The sequence below is a fragment of the Triturus cristatus genome, chromosome 3_1 (assembly GCF_964204655.1).
Source record: "Triturus cristatus chromosome 3_1, aTriCri1.1, whole genome shotgun sequence".
NCBI lineage: Eukaryota > Metazoa > Chordata > Amphibia > Caudata > Salamandridae > Triturus > Triturus cristatus.
Window position 1 is genome coordinate 449,545,729 of NC_140583.1, and position 16,067 is coordinate 449,561,795.

General features: G+C 45.7%; 1 protein-coding gene across 1 annotated transcript in view; it reads right to left on the reverse strand.

Moving 5' to 3' along the window:
* USP8 (ubiquitin specific peptidase 8) overlaps positions 1–16,067 on the reverse strand; it is a 724,285-nt gene that overhangs the window by 341,792 nt on the left and 366,426 nt on the right. The gene's annotated exons all lie outside the window — the stretch shown is intronic.

The window sequence follows — 16,067 nt, forward strand, 5'->3', positions numbered from 1 at the left end:
CTCCAGAACTACTCACTGTCATTATTGGACCATATTACACAGTAATTGAACAAAATACAGTGATACACAAGCCCATATTTCACATAGAACAGTCAAACATTGGAAACATTTCCTAGTTCATTGTGTGATATGGATTTGATCTTTATAATGACAGACCCCAAACCACTCTGCAGAGCAATTAGGATTATGTAACCTGGAGGGCCAGATTATGTGGAAATATGGCAACTATGTAGCATTTGAAGAAAACAGCTTTTTTTAAGCTAAGTACCCCAAATATAAACATGCAATATAAAAATACATAATGGGTAACCTTTAAATATGATCATATATTACCTTCTTGGGGTTTTAGTGACATTTACAAACCACTTGGCCTTCAGCCTGATGGTTTATGAGGTCACCAGCACCCCATGATTGCAATATTGGATCATACACACACATTATATCATCATAGCACAGAAAATAAATATGTTTCAGTACCATACATTATTTAATGTAACTCTAAAATAGATTACTAGTGTGCACGATTACCAAAGTACAGCAAACCTGACAAGAAAAGAACAAGTTACTTACATAACTGCAGATTCCTCAAGTTTTGAATATCCGCAGATCAAACTGGATCTGGAAATTTCCATAGCAATGCCCTCCAGCATTGGCAGGTTGCGCCGTGCAACGGGGTGCTACCTTGTGCCGCTCCATTTCATATGGAGATTACTTCATGACCAATATATATACATGTCACCTGCTCGTGCTGGCATCACTTTTTTTCTGGATTCTGTTCCTACCAATAGACTTGAAGGCCACAAAAACCAATACCAGAACGGGAAGGCGTGAAGGCAGGTGAGGAATCTGCGGTTACATAGTCGCTACCAGAAAAGGTGTTATTGAGGGTAAGCAACTTGTTCTTCTTATAAATTCTTCTAACCGCAGATCTCGCGGAGCACTGGAGCACACATGCGCTCCTCGCTCTGAAAACTTATTGTAATCTAGCAGATTTCCGAAGTGGAGTGGAAGCCCCGCCCATGATTCTCATTGGCTGCTGTCATTCTTTATGCTGAACGCTAGCCTCAGATTGAAAATGAGGCTTATTTGTTCCCGCCCTATCTCTTTTTGGCCCCGCCCATCTGGACTCGATCATGTACTGGCGGCGTTAGACTGTCTCCTTTAATTACTGGGTAAGCACTTTTTGTTTCCCCTTCCCTCTGTCTCTCTCCCTGAGCAGATGGAGATATGCAGAGACACAGCTACTTGCACCGCCTTTATGCACTAGAGGTTTCTAATTACTTTCAACATCCTGCGCTTGCTTAAAGTGAAAGCGCAATTATGTTTCAGTTTAAGAAAAGCGACACGCGCCTTTCTTTCAACACAGCTTGGGTTTTTTAAAATGTGTAACAGTCGCTCACTATTGCCATGGCTTTTAATGTATTTATTTAATAACACATTTAATAATACATTACATTTGACAGCCGTAATGCTTTCCTGCAAATAATACCTCTCCCACCTCCCAAACAGCATCGAAGAGCAATCGGGCGCGTCGGCGGGTAAGCAGTGCGCAAATGCACAATATATAGATGTTCGTGTTGTTTATTTGCGCTTTCACCTCTTCCAAATCTCATGTATAAATTGTGCAAATTTGATGCGAAAATATAGTTAAAGAACATTAAGCGCAATAAAGGCTGCTCTGCATTGATCACAGCCCCAGGTAATTTAGTCACTGCCGACCGGGTTTGAACTCGTTGCAACGATGACTGTACCAGGAGGGTGTGTCACTCAAAACAAACATCAGTAAGTGCCGGCCAGCTCCTGTGGACCCGTTGCCTCCTGTTCCTTTCCGGTAACGCTGCAGTTGATTGGTTTCAGGAGGCAGCAATTCTATAATTCTCTCTACCTATGCTGCACAGTGGACTGTGTGGTGGTCCAGACAATAAGATTTGTGGGCTTAGTCTCCCCTGCTTTCTGCCACTTTACTACAGTGTCCTGATGATTATCTTGGTGCCCTGTACAAGGTGAGCAGCCTTTACTTCAGTTTTTCCCTCCACTCTAATAGTCTCCACACTACAGCAGACCGACCTGTCCCAGGCATGGAAAGAGTCGGACTGCTCCAGCATACAAGCAAATACATTACTTAAGTGAATCCTTTGCACTCGGGAAAAAGCAGGGGAATTGGATTAAAAAGAGGATGTGGCATTACTGCCAGAGCTGCAGAATTTGGAACTGGGGAACCAGTTCAAGTGTCAGCGTCGGCAAAGTGCCAAAAGTGACCCGAGGCGCTCTTACAGCACAATGTAGCAGCTAAAACCAACCTGGTCTGATAATCTCAAATTCACCCCCTGTGCCTTACCACAGTGAGGCACTGGAGACTGTCTGTCTAGCTCCTAGAATTCCGTTGAACCTATTATTTGTAAATACAACAAAGAACCTATCATTTTTAAATACAACAAAGCCTGCTTACTGAGGCCAGCCTGCCTCCCTCAGCACAGTCTGCTCTCTGTGTCATCACTACTAAAAGATTGAGACAGAGGTTTGACTTCTCCCAGAGCTTTAATGGGTTTACTGCAGCCAATGCCTGGCTACAATTCAAAGTACAAAAAACACAAGTGTGTGTGTTGGGCAATGACATGGTGGGTTTAGAGACAAGTAAAGCTGCGCTGCGTGGAGGCACGTTTCTGGGGAGACGGTGAATCCCAAAAAGATTTTTAAATGAACAAAATTAATGTAAATGTTCTTCTTTTCGCTGCCATCAGACTTATAATTTAAGCCCATCCTGTTTCCCTTGATTCGCTGTTCTCTTTGTGTGGGTCTTCCACGGCATACTTTACTTTCACTAATTCTTCAGGTGCATGTTCAAATTCTATGTGGTCATGAAAACTCATCATTTTGCTGCTTACTTATCAGAGCTTTGTTGGCTTCCTATTTTTTTTGTTTCCAGTTTTATAATATGTATACAAGATGTGGCCTAATGACCTGATCTGTAGACTTTGCAACCAGGAAGCCAGATTAGAGTTCTGATGTTAACTCGCCATCCTGGGATTCTGGGAAAAATCACAAAAGCTACCCGTGAATAACAAACATGATCTTGTGAAATGTAACTGGTGCTCGTTAAGCACTTCAGTACCTTTGGGTCGGGTTCATGCTAAGTAAAACTACAAAACAAGTGGCTTTTAAAAGATTCTCTGTTCTGCAGTAGGAAAGGACATAATTCAGCATCGAAATGCTGACATTTACACAGACACTGTCGGACATAGACCTAGATTACATCATCAGCAATGAAAAACTTCCTTCATCCTCCCCGAAAAAGTATAGGAGGCCATTTTTGCGGTATCATACAAATGATATAGTTCAAAGCAATATGGCATGCAAACAGTAAACTCGCATTTTACTTTGAAATGTGAATGTTTTCGTGACACGCTGTAAACTTGCCTGCATGTTTAACATTCTAATAGGTATAATTAGCATAATAATTAGCACCCTTGGTTTATTAAGGGCTAAGAGTCATCCTTTATTGATTATGAGCAGGCGACAAAGAGAGGCGCGATGAGAGAGAAAATGAGCAGTGGGTGGGACAAAAGAAGATAGGAATACGTGTGGACAGAGGAAAACGAGCATTTGCAATACAATAGGTCTCGCTTTAAGAAAGTTAAAACTATTGGCATTGTAAATGACAATGCCTTTTACTTAAGTTTTAAAAACCAAAACATAAATAAAAGCATTGTAATTTACAATGCCACTACCTCAAACTCGGGTAAATGCAAGACCTATTGCATTGCAAATGCTTGTTGAAAAGATGCCAGAGCAGTAAGTCCCCGGGTGTTGAGTCTGTGGAATGACTCAGACCAAAAACACTTTCAGTACAATTCGGGCGAAGTGTCCATCTCACCGGACCTGGCTGCAGAGGCAGCAGTGCTTTGTGAACATATGGAGGGACACTCACATAGAAGCTTGGCAAATGTCCAAAACTGGTACACCGTATGCTAGTGCAGCGATAGCAGCCGTTGCTCTCGGTAGTGTGAGCAGGTAAACCCTCTTTGGAAGGCTTTTTGGCCAACCCTTAGCAGATCTAAATACATAAGATAGTTAATCTAGAGATGATTCTTTTGATTAGCAGAAAACCTTTTGTGTACCTTTGTTCCAGAAATCCAGACAAACAGTCTGTCATCCTTTCAAAATTCCTTGGTCCTATTGATGTAAAAACGAAGGGCCCTCAGGATCGACACAGTGTAGTCGTTCCTCTTCCTTTGAAGGATGAGGTGTTGCTTAAAATGTTTACACCTTAATTGATTGCCCCACATGAAAGGATATGACCATGCTGCCTTTGTTGGAAGGACAACTTTGTCCAGAAAAAAGGAAATAAATGGCAGAAGAGATGACAAGGCCTGATGTTCACTCTACATGTGCCTTGTAGATGTAGCAATGAATAACACTGGTTTGAGTGCAAGTGGGCATAAATGACAATTGTGCATAGGTTCAAAGGGTAAGCACATCAGGAAGGTCAAGACAAGATTTAGATCCTACTACAGCATTATAAAAGGAGTAGGGGGAAAAATATGACTCAGCGCCCTCACAAAACGCATCACCACAGGTGACCTAAAGGGGATGGCTTATGCAGTAAATATAAAAAGGCCAAAAGGACCAATAAGAAGCTTGTAGGGTTTCAATCTGGCAAGAAGAAAACCTAACAACAAACTTGTCCCAGCATCCTGCATAAGGAAAATGCTACTTACCCGTATGCATCTGTTCTTGGCATGTAGAGCTGTAGATCCGCATACTATTGCATAGATCGCCATCTGGTGTCGGATCTTTACACTTTGTTATCGTGGAAGTCTTTGTAGTCACGAGATAGGTGACTCCTCCTTTGGTTAGTAGTGCGCATGGGCATCGACTCCATCTCCAGATTGTTTTCGCCATAAAGGGTGATGATGGAGTAGTTAGAAATAGAAGAAAAAAAAGATGTCCATGTGTAATGTATCTAAGTAAGATAGTACTGCAACACATATAGGTGTCCGGGGAGGCGGGTGCGCGTATGCGAAGCTACAGCTCTACATGCCAAGAACAGATGCATACTGGTAAGTAGCATTTTCTGTTCGACGCATATGAGCTGTAGATCGCATACTTTTGCATAGACTATACAGCAGTTACGCCGTTAGCGGTGGCTACCTGTATGTGCTGCAGTAGTTTGAAAAAGTGTTCTGAGTACAGCCTGGCCCACACTAGCTTGTTGTTTTGCCCGCACATCTACACAGTAGTGTTTTGTGAAAGTGTGCGGTGTAGACCATGTTGCAGATTTGCAAATGTAATCCATGGAAATGTTTCCTAAGAATGCCATGGATGCCCCTAGCTTGCGTGTGGAATGCGCTGTAGGGAGAATGGATAATGTATGCTTTGCTTTTTGGTAGCATATTTGAATGCATTTAACGATCCACCTGGCAATTCCTGCTTTTTCTATAGGATAGGATAGCCCTTATGTGGTGGTGAGAAATCTAAGAAAAGTTGTTTAGTTTTCCTGAAACTTTGCGTCCTTTCAATGTAGTAAAGAATAGCTCTTTTGATGTCAAGCGTATGAAGAGCCCGTTCAGCCATGGAGTCTGGTTGAGGAAAAAAAACTGAGAGCTCAACAGACTGGTTAAGGTGAAAGGTAGAAATTACTTTCGGTAAGAGTTTAGGATTTGTCCTAAGAAACACTTTGTTGTGATGGATTTGCAAAAATGGTTCCTGTACGGTTAATGCCAAGAGTTCACTTTCTCTTCTGAGAGATGTGAATGCCACAAGGAAGGCTACCTTCCATGTGAGGAACTGTAGTTCACATTTATGTAAAGGTTCAAATGGGGGACCCATGAGCCTTGTTAGGACAATGTTTAGATTCCATACTGGAGAGGGTGGAACTCTGGGTGGAATTATCCGTTTAAAGCCTTCCATGAAAGCTTTGATGGGAGGCACTCTAAACAATTACAACTGTTGTCTGTTTTGTAAGTAAGCTGCTATGGCAGCAAGATGTAATCGTATGGATGTATATGCCAGATTACATCTTTATAAATGGAGGAGATAAATAATGATTTGAGTTGAAGCGTCTAGTGGATTGATGGTGTTGTTATTGCAATAGACGACGAATGTCTTCCATTTAGCTGCGTAGCATGCTCTAGTGGTAGGGCGTCTAGCTTCTCCAATGACGTTCATACAGTGTGGTGGGAGATAGAGGTAACCAAACTCTAAGACTTCAGGAGCCAGATCGCTAGGTTCAGTTGAGCTGGTTCTGGATGTCTTATGTCTCCATGGTTCTGTGTGAGAAGCTTTGGGGAAATGTGCAACTTTTGGTGTGGGACTACTGAGAGTTCCAGCAGTGTTGTGAATCATGGTTGATGGGACCATGTTGGCGCAACTAGGATCATTGTGAGAGACTGTTGTTTGAGCTTGCGCACCAGTAATGGAAAGAGCGGGAGAGGCGGAAAAGCGTACGCAAATCTGCCTGACCAGTTCATCCATATCGCATTGCCTTTGGACAGTGGGTGTGGATATCAGGAGGCGAGGCTTGGGCATTTTGTGTTTAAATGAGTGGCAAATAGATCTATGTCTGGGTGGCCCCACATTTGAAAAAACGGACGAAGGACTTGTGGATGAAGTTCCCATTCTTGAATCTGCTGTTGTTGACGACTGAGCAGATCCACAATTTGATTGTGTATCCCAGGTAGGTGCTCTGATAAGAGGTATATCTTTTGAGGAATGGCCCATCTCCAAATGCTTTGTGCTACGCGTGAAAGCTGCAGAGAGTGTGTCTGTGAGAGATTGCGGGGCGAACTCACGAGTATGGCACCATGGAAGGGCTCTGGTCGGAACATACAAAGCAATCCCAGCCATCAGGAAGAGCCGGTCTGTAGCGAACTACGATACCCATACCCCTCTCCTGTCTATCCACAGACGGGAACCGAGGACCCGGAAGGGGGCGGGGTTGACCCCGGAAGTTCAATCCAATATCCAATCAAAGGAGAAGGAGAAGGGACGCCGTCGTCGCGGACCAAAGGCGGGAGAGCAGAAGGGAATCAGGACGAGCGGAAAGAAGAAGACGGATCCGGAACAAGGACGACGGAAGGAGAGGACGCGAACGAGGACACACGGAAAGAAGATAGAGAGGATGCAGAGTCGGAGGAACGGTGGTGTGAGGAGTGGTGGTGCCCGCCGGAGGATGCTGGGGAGCAGCCGCAACTCTGGAGAGTTGCAGCGGAGCCGGTGAGTGAAAGCGTCCCAAGGGGCTGAGGGGCTCTCCGTGGAAGGTGGGAGGGAAGTGACTATAAGAAGAGGTTTGAGTGGGAGGCTGAAGGGACAAGAAAGCGGATCTTTTTGGTACCCTCAGTATTGGTTGCACGGCGCTTGCCCTACTCAGTATACTCTTGCTAGACCTTGTTAGAAACCCAGGACCTCATTGATTCCTCACACCGCTAATCTAGGTATAGCGTATTCACAGATAGAAACAGGACCAGATAAAACGTCAGACGAGTCTTGCTGGCTTTTGCATCCTCTGCCCCCTTTTTCTACCCTTCCCCTTCACGACCCTTCAGATGATAGATGCTGAACAACCCTTCGTGGTGTGGTGACGGTGATACTAAAATTTGAAACACAATTTAAAGTCATAACTGACGGCTCCCTCTCTTTTCCTCCTATGAGCCTCCGGGAAGACGGCCGCGACAAGGACGAGGAAATACCTGGCACGTCAAGTTCTACATCCCCATCGGACTCGGCCAGAGCACTCGCAGGAGGGGAACAAGAAGGGACACTATCATCCAGAACTCTCTTGTCCAACAAACAAAATAAAACTCTTTCTTTTGGCAAATACATACAGCCTCCTCGCCTGTTTATCAAGCCTGCCCTCCCACAGTGTCCCACCCTGCTTTTGTATGTAGTACATTGCGGTCATGTTGTCCGCTCGGACTAGGACCCGCTTGCCTAGGAGATGCTTCTGAAATGATTTTAGGGCGAGAAATATGGCCAGTAACTCCGGGTGGTTGATATGAAGGAGTTTCTGTTGATGGGTCCACATGCTTTGAATGGTGTGGTTTAAGAGATGAGCTCCCCAGCTCGTGAGCGACGAGTCCGCTGTCAGCACTATTTGTGCAACCGGGTCTGAGAACGGCCGCCCTTTGGAAATATTTTTTGTGCTCCACCATTGCAGAGAGCAATATGTGCGGCTGTCTACCAACACCAGATCTGTAAGTTGACCAGGAGCTTGGTTCCACTGTTGTGCTAGACATTCCTGTAGTGGACGCATTTGGAGTCTTGCATAAGGGCCGATTAAGATGCAAGAGGCAATCATCCCCATTAGCTGAATGAACACTCGTGCTGGTAGTGAGCGTTGTGGTTGAAATTTTGTTATGAGGGCTTGCATACTGGCTATCCTGATTGGGTTGGGATATGCAAGAGCTTTGGAAGTATCTATTCTTGCACCAACATACTGCTGGTTGTAGGATGGCTGGAGATTTGAGTTGGTGAGATTTATTGTAAATCTTAAGTTGTGTAGCAGCTGGATTGCGTTGTGTGTGTTTTGCACACAATCGGTTTGTGACTTGGCTTTCATGAGCCAGTCGTCTAAGTAAGGAAACACCTGAATGTGTTGCCTTCGTAAGTGGGCTGCTACCACAGCGAGGCATTTTGTAAAGACTCTATGGTGCTGTTGCGACTCAGAATGGAAAGAATTTGAACTGGTAATGTTGTCCTTCTAGTACAAACCGTAGGTATTTCCTGTGAGCAGGGTTAATAGGAATGTGGAAGTAGGCGTCCTTGAGATCTAGAGTGGCAAGGAAGTCGCCTTGTTGGAGCAGCGGGAGTATCTGTTGTAAAGTGACCATGTGGAAGTGGTTGGATTGTATGTACACGTTTAACGGTCTGAGGTCTAATATTGGCCTGAGAGTGCCGTCCTTTTTGGGAATGAGGAAATAAAGGGAGTAAACCCCTGTACCTTGCTGGTGTAGGGGAACTGGTTCTATTGCATGTTTTTGCAAGAGAGAACCTCCTGCTTGAGAAACGTTAGATGTCCTGTAGACATTGGATGTTGTCTGGGAGGTATGTGGGGGGTTGGGTAGAAGTAAGTTCCAGGCAGTAAACGTACTGGATAATTTGTCTTACCCATCTGTCTGTGGTGATGGAATTCCAGACAGGTAGGAACTGCGATAGTCTTCCCCCAACTGGAGTGGTTTGGTCTGGGGGAGTGGAGGGAAGTCACTGTTTTGTGGTGGGGGAGTTACGGGTGTTAGAACCACGTCCTCTACCTCTGTTGTTATTGCCTCTGTAAGTCCCTCTAAAATATCCTCTGCTAGGGGAAGTTTGAGTGGGGCTTTTGTATGTGGAAGAGGTGTTTTCTGTTCCAGTTGTTTTGGAGGTGCCCCTATAAGACGAGCAACGAAAGGAACCTCTACTAGTTGTTGCTTGTAAAGCCCCCATAGATTTGGCTGTATCTGTGTCCTTTTCCATCTTTTCTAAAGATGTGTCCACAGTGGGTCCAAACAAGTGTTCCTGATCCAAGGGTTGATTGAGGATGGTAGACTGCACCTCTTGCTTAAAACCAGATATGCGTAACCACGCATGTCTGCGTAGCAACACACTTGTATTAATTGTGCAAGATGCTGTATCTGCTGCAACCAGATCACATTTAATAGAGGTATTTGTAATGAACTTTCCCTCCTGTATAAGATTGTTTGCCTTGGTCTTATATTGTTCTGGAAGATGTTGCATGAGCTTTTCAAGCTCATCGTAGTGAGCCCTGTCATACCTTGCTAGCAATGCTTGTGAGTTGGCAATACGCCAGACATTTGCCGCCTGGGACGCAACTCTTTTACCTGATGCGTCCAGTAGTTTAGATTTTTTGTCTGGCGGAGGTGCATCACCTGTGGTTTGGGAATTTTCAGTGTACGGGCATTTGCCACTACTAATGAGTCCAGAGGAAGTTGACCTTCAATGTAGGCTGGATCACTTCGAGCTGGTTTGTATTTTTTCTCAGTTCTAGGATTGAGTACCCTAGCTCTGACCGGGTCTTTAAAAACCTCAGGGGCATGTTTAATCATACCTTTGAGCATATGGAGAGTGTTTGTTGTTTTTTGAGGCTGCGAGAATGTGTCTAATAAAAACGTCCTCTTCCATGGGGTCTGAATGTAGTTGAACCCCATGGTATTGTGCAGCTCTATTTATTAGTTGTGCAAACCCTACGTTGTCGTCTGGAGGGGTATAAATCTGGCTCTGGTACATCTGGGACATTATAATCGTTCATGATGTGGTGGATCCATGTCTTCATCCCCACCCCCTAAATCCTCATCATCATCTTGTGGTGTAGGTGAAAGAGGAGGTAATGGAGAGTGTGCTGGAGAAAGTATAATGGTTGGAAGCTGTGGAGGTGGAGAAAAAGGCCTCATTGGTGAGGTGACTGAGTCTTTTTTCTTTGAGGGTATCTCAGGTATTTCTGAGGTGTCCAATTTCCTCCCTTTTAGGTAGTCTAGAGGTGACCAGTCCGATAATTTGGTCAATATGGAGTGTCTTTTGCTTAGGATCCGGTGGATCTGGATAGAAAAGTTCCTTGGATCCATTGTCTTTTTTTGGCGCCGAGGATCCGGACTCAGAGTGGTGTTTTGGCCTATCTTCCTGGGCTTTAGGAGGTGTTTGAGTGTCCTTCTGCTTAGGTGGAGTTTTCGACTCTGAAGATTTAGGCGGTTGTTTCGGATCCGAAGTCTTGGGTTGAATTTGCTTCGGTGCTAAAGAGTCTGGTACCATGGGTTTCAGTGCCGAAGATTCTGGTGTCGACTGTACCTTGGGCTTATGTTTTGATGGCGAAGACGGTTTTTCGGTACCGTGATGTGGCTGGCTCGATCCAGAGCTGCTTGAAGGCTTTGTGGGCTTTGGAGGCGGGCCTAGAGGCGGGGCTTCTGAAGTATTATCACGGTGTCGACCCAGACCCGAAGGTGAAGGTGTCACCAGAGCCTTTTGTTTTTTCGGGGCAGGGGCATCGACGTCAGTACTCACGCTCTGTTGACCTGGAGTTATCGACTGGTCTTCTGGTTCCGATTCATCAGCTTCGGAGACGCCGCCTTGTTCATCTCCTGTCTCCAGTTCCGGATCGTCCGGGCCTGCCTCGAAGATGCTGCCCAGCGCCTAAACCGTTGATCTAGACATTTCGTGACGTCGAGCCCGGTGATCACATATAGTCTTCTTGGAACTGGAAGAATCACAGGCCTGGCAGTATCTACTCTCGTGTTCTGGAGAGAGACAAAGGTTGCAGGCCTTGTGGAGATCCGTGTGTGGGAATTTACCCCACATTTGCATTTTTTAAATGGAGTCCTTTCCATATGTTGGTTGATGGCGCCGATCGGCCTACAGGCCCACGTCGACGACTAGGCTCGAAAATCTTTTTTGGAAGTGGATGCAGGTCGAGAGATCGCGATCGAAACAATACCGTCAAGCGGTGAGAGCTTTGCACGTCGAAGGGGAATTGAAGCGACACCGACCAGAGCGCAGCAAATCACATCCAAACTCGATGGTGGAAAAAAACAATCTGGAGATGGAGTCGATGCCCATGCGCACTACTAACCAAAGGAGGAGTCTCCTATCTTGTGACTACAAAGACTTCCACAATAACAAAGGGCAAACATGCGAGCCCAACACCAGATGGCGATCTATGCAAAAGTATGCGATCTACAGCTCATATGCCTCGAACATAGTTTTTTTGGGGGAGGATGCCCGCTGCCAGAATAACATCTAATACTTTGTGAGAAAGATCGAATGCCATCAACTTTCATCGCTCAATTTCCACGCACGGAGGAGTACTTTGTGCATGCTCAGGTATAGGACTCTGCTCTGTTGCTGCTATAGGAAATCCTCCCAAAGAGATAAGCCAGATTGGAGGACCGATGCTCATGGCCATAAGTTTTGGGTACCACATTCTACTCGCCCAGTCCGGAGTCATGAGCATGACTTGGCTCCAGTCTTTCTTGATCTTTTTCTGCAGTCTGAGCAGGAGAGGTAGGGGTGAAAAAGGCTTACCAGAGTCTTATGACCTTGTGCAGGATAAAGGCATCTCCTAAGGAAGACTGTCTTGGGAACTCAAATGTGCAAAAGTTGTGTGAATGCGCATTCTCTGCAGTGGCAAATAGATTGAACTAGGGTTCTCCCCATTCCTGGAAGATTTCTAGCGCCACATATGAGCAATCGCCATTTGTGTTCCACTAGGTCTCATCGGCCCAATTTGTATGGCCTGGCGTTTAAAGATCTCCTGGGTGATCAGAGATAGGCTCAGAACATTCAACCACATTGAGAGACGAATGCCTCCTGGCACAGGGCCCACAAGCTCATTTCACCCTGCTTGCTAAAATACCACTTGATTGTCATGTTGTCTGTGAGAATCTGTACCCGTTACCCTCTGATAGTTCGGTGGAATGGCCTTAGTGCCAAGCGAATCACATTTTTCCACAGACAGATAATGGGTGAAATCCTTTGTTACATCAGCCCCCTTTTCTAGTGAGTCACTATTGATTGTAAGTGAATTGCTTTAAACATTCAATGCAAGATGTAGTGACAGGTATATGTGAAAAGAATGTCACCAAGCATCTGAGATAGTGGTGGAAACATGACAGCAGATGTCTGGTAAACATGGAACGCAGTGTCACATGGAATGCTGCTGAAAAAAGCTCCCACCAAGTTCAATAAAGAATGGAGTGATCTTGTTTGCATTTGCAGTAATTCAGCTACGTATATGAAAATGTTGTATGATGGCCTGTCAAAATTTATACCTGAACTGAAGTGGTTCCTTGAAAGATATCCTTGTCACTTGCTAGATGGTTTACTGAAAGCATCTTTGCAATCTTCAGAGACAATGAAGAATGCTATTTACTTTACAGTCCATTCTGGTGAAGTAAAAACTTATTTGGACCTCATATACCCTGTGCGCACACACATGCACTATCAGCGCAGAAGGCAAGCAATAATTAAATTAAAATTCCATAATCACCGGAAAAACACTGGTTCTGCTGTTTTTAATTGCTTGAAAATGTGTAACCAATGATAATCACTGTTTTTTTAAGTATTGAAAAAAACTGAAAAAAAACCCACCAGAATTTACCAAAAATAGAAACTGAAAACAGGAAAGCCTACACATCAGTCACTTTACTCCCCAAAGCTTGGTACAATTTAATCGGATCCTCAACCCGCGTCTGTGATATCCATATCAGCGCCAGTGATGCTGGACGAGGCAACCACCACATTAGGCTATCTGTACTCCTAGCCTCCTCTACATAAGCTGTTTATGAACTGTTTCCGATAGCCTTTTCCTACGCTCAATTTCTTTAGCTACCTGTCTTCCTTCCTGATCTCCCCACCTTCCTCTTTGTTCTGTCTGGGTGAAACTTCCTCCTGCCTTTCCATCACACTCTCACACCTTTCACCACCTCTGTCATTCTTCACAGTACTCTTATCTACTTCTTTTCACCACATTTTGTTTCTCCTTACTGTTGGTTCACCTTGCACACTCCTTATATTGTTCTTCACTTTCCACTTTGCTCTCTCTTATTCAATTAAAGCTCGGAGTTCCAAAAGGTGTCAGTTTCCTGTGCCTTGCTCTATATTCAGATTTACAAATCACAATAGTCTTCCATCAAACTATTGTTAACTGTTTAACTACCCAATTCTTGGGGTTTTATGTACAGTTATAATTTATTTAACAATTGCTACACTTCTCTTTCCACCTAACTCACTCCAGTTTTACACTTTTATGTAATTTGACCATCTCCCATTCTTGGCTTGGCCTAAGATTTCCTTTTTTCTACTGTTTTCTGTAAGATGCCAAAACACTGCCTAAAATGTTTCTTTAGAGTTGGTTATTGGAGCAAACACTGCATTAAAATTGTTATTGTGGGGCCCTTGTCCAAACACAAATCAAACTGGCTCTTGGTAAATTGTCAATATTTAGATAGAAGAGCAACCATGGACGAGGCGTGGCCAGACAAGCTGGCCGTACAGACGCTCCTTTCGTAGCTCCTGTCGAGGCCAGTGAAATCCTTTACTAATCCTAGCTGATTCTGCCTAACTGTGCGGCTCATCCTTGACTCCTATGCGGCTGCTAGACAGGATGTCGACCTACAGTTGACTTTCAAGTTGCTCTGTAGGGCTGCGCTGACTGCTGCCTTTTTTCAGCGTACCGGCACCATTTTGCCTTGGGGGCGCTGCTCCTACTCTGAGACTGGCGTAAGGGCCCTACCTATCATTGCGGGAGCTGATTTGTCAGATCCCAAGCGGAAATGACGACACCTGAGGTGTAGTGTGGGCCTCCACCATTGCTTAATTGTGAAGGCGGAGGTGGGTGAGTGGGGCCGGACTAGCCCACCAGCACTGATGGTCCACGCTCATGCAGCGCCAGCCTGTGGAGGCGGTGGTGGCTGCTATTCGTGGCAAGAAGTAAAACCTGTGGCTCCCCACACCCCCACCGCCCCAGGGGTATTTGGAGTCGCAGCGGGTGTGTCACGGAACACCAGTGCTGATCAATGACTTACTGGCCCGTGTGGTACAGGGCCCCTCCCCGGACTCAAATAATAGGTCAGTGGCTTGTGTGTGGGCCTCGGCTCGGCTGTGCCTATGGCACCTGGGCGAGGGAATTGAGTGCGTTGGGCCACTCCCTCTAAGTTTCCTTTGCCCAGCATTGTTCTGTCTGCTGGCGGTGTGCCCCCATCGCTCTCTGCGTCCAAATGGGGGGGACAATAACTGTTCAGAACACTGCTCAGAGGGGCTGTGACGGATGCTGGGGATACCCGGCTGCGGGGAGATAATTGCTGCTTTGGGTCCTCAAGATCACGGGGACCCAGCCAGTCTGGGTTGTGGGGACACGTCTGCTCTCCTGTGTTAGTCCCCCACAAATCTGTTTGTAACTGTGGTGGTGTAGAGGAGCCTACTAGACCCCATCTTAGAAATACCCCTTTTGAACAAGAGCGTGGGGTGGGTACCGCACTCTCCTTCCAGCAGCTCACACTATACCCTAGCTGGTTGGTGAAAGGCATATCTTCATAACGGACAAAGACAGGGGTACTAAACCCGCCCAACAGAATAAAATCATCATTCATTTGTAGCCTGTTCCCCAGGGGGCTAATCTCAGGAGAGGCCCATGTCTAGCGCTGCAGAGATAGGAGATGGAACGGCAAGAGCGGCTATGTCGATAGCGAACTTACTAGCGGCAATCCAAAACTCGCGAGACGGTCCATAAAACTAACTCTGTTGCCACTGTTGTTAACTTGCTGCATACCGACCTACATAAGGTGGCAAAGCTAGTAAGATCTGTGGAACAGAACGTGGACTCCTGCAATGGGAGGTCCACACTCTTCATGATCCAGTCATCAATTTACAGAAACTGACGACCCACCTAGATGATCGAATGGAAGGCTCAGAGGGGCACTCTAAAAGAAACAATCTAGGGTTTGTGGGGTTCCCAGAGGGGCAGTATACCGAACATTTTTTGGAGGACTGGATAACTTCTGTCCTACTGCCCAAGAGACTCTCAAAGTTTTTTTTTTACTGTGGAGTGGGCACCTAGAGCCCTGGCCCCTCCTCCAAGGCTTGCCGCCCGAGCAATTATAACCCATTTGTTTAACTTCAGCAACCGAGAACTCATCCTTCAAAGCTCTCGCACAGTAGGTCTGCTGTTATGCAAATGGCATCTTATCTCTATATTACCTGAATACACACAAAGAGTGCAGGACCAGGGGAAAACCTTTCTTTCGGTCAAGAAGATGCTCTGGGATGTCATTCTGAAGCACAGTTTTAAGTTCCAAGCAAAATTGAGGTTAGCATGAGGGAAAAGCCTTGTTCTTCTTCAATCACGTAGACACTAGCGACTGGCTAGACACACTGGCTTGCTCATCCAGCCGGGACCCCAGTCAACAGAATGAAGCTGGACCAGATACACAATGGCAATCAGCACATATCCGTCAACGGGGGGGGGGGGGGGGCATTGGAAGATGACCGCAAGATAGAGAGGATCGTGGTCTTCTCAGACGGCCCTCTACAAACTGTGGCGGTGATCCCAGACTAGAGGGAGGACTCACTGGGGCGGAGAATAGAGC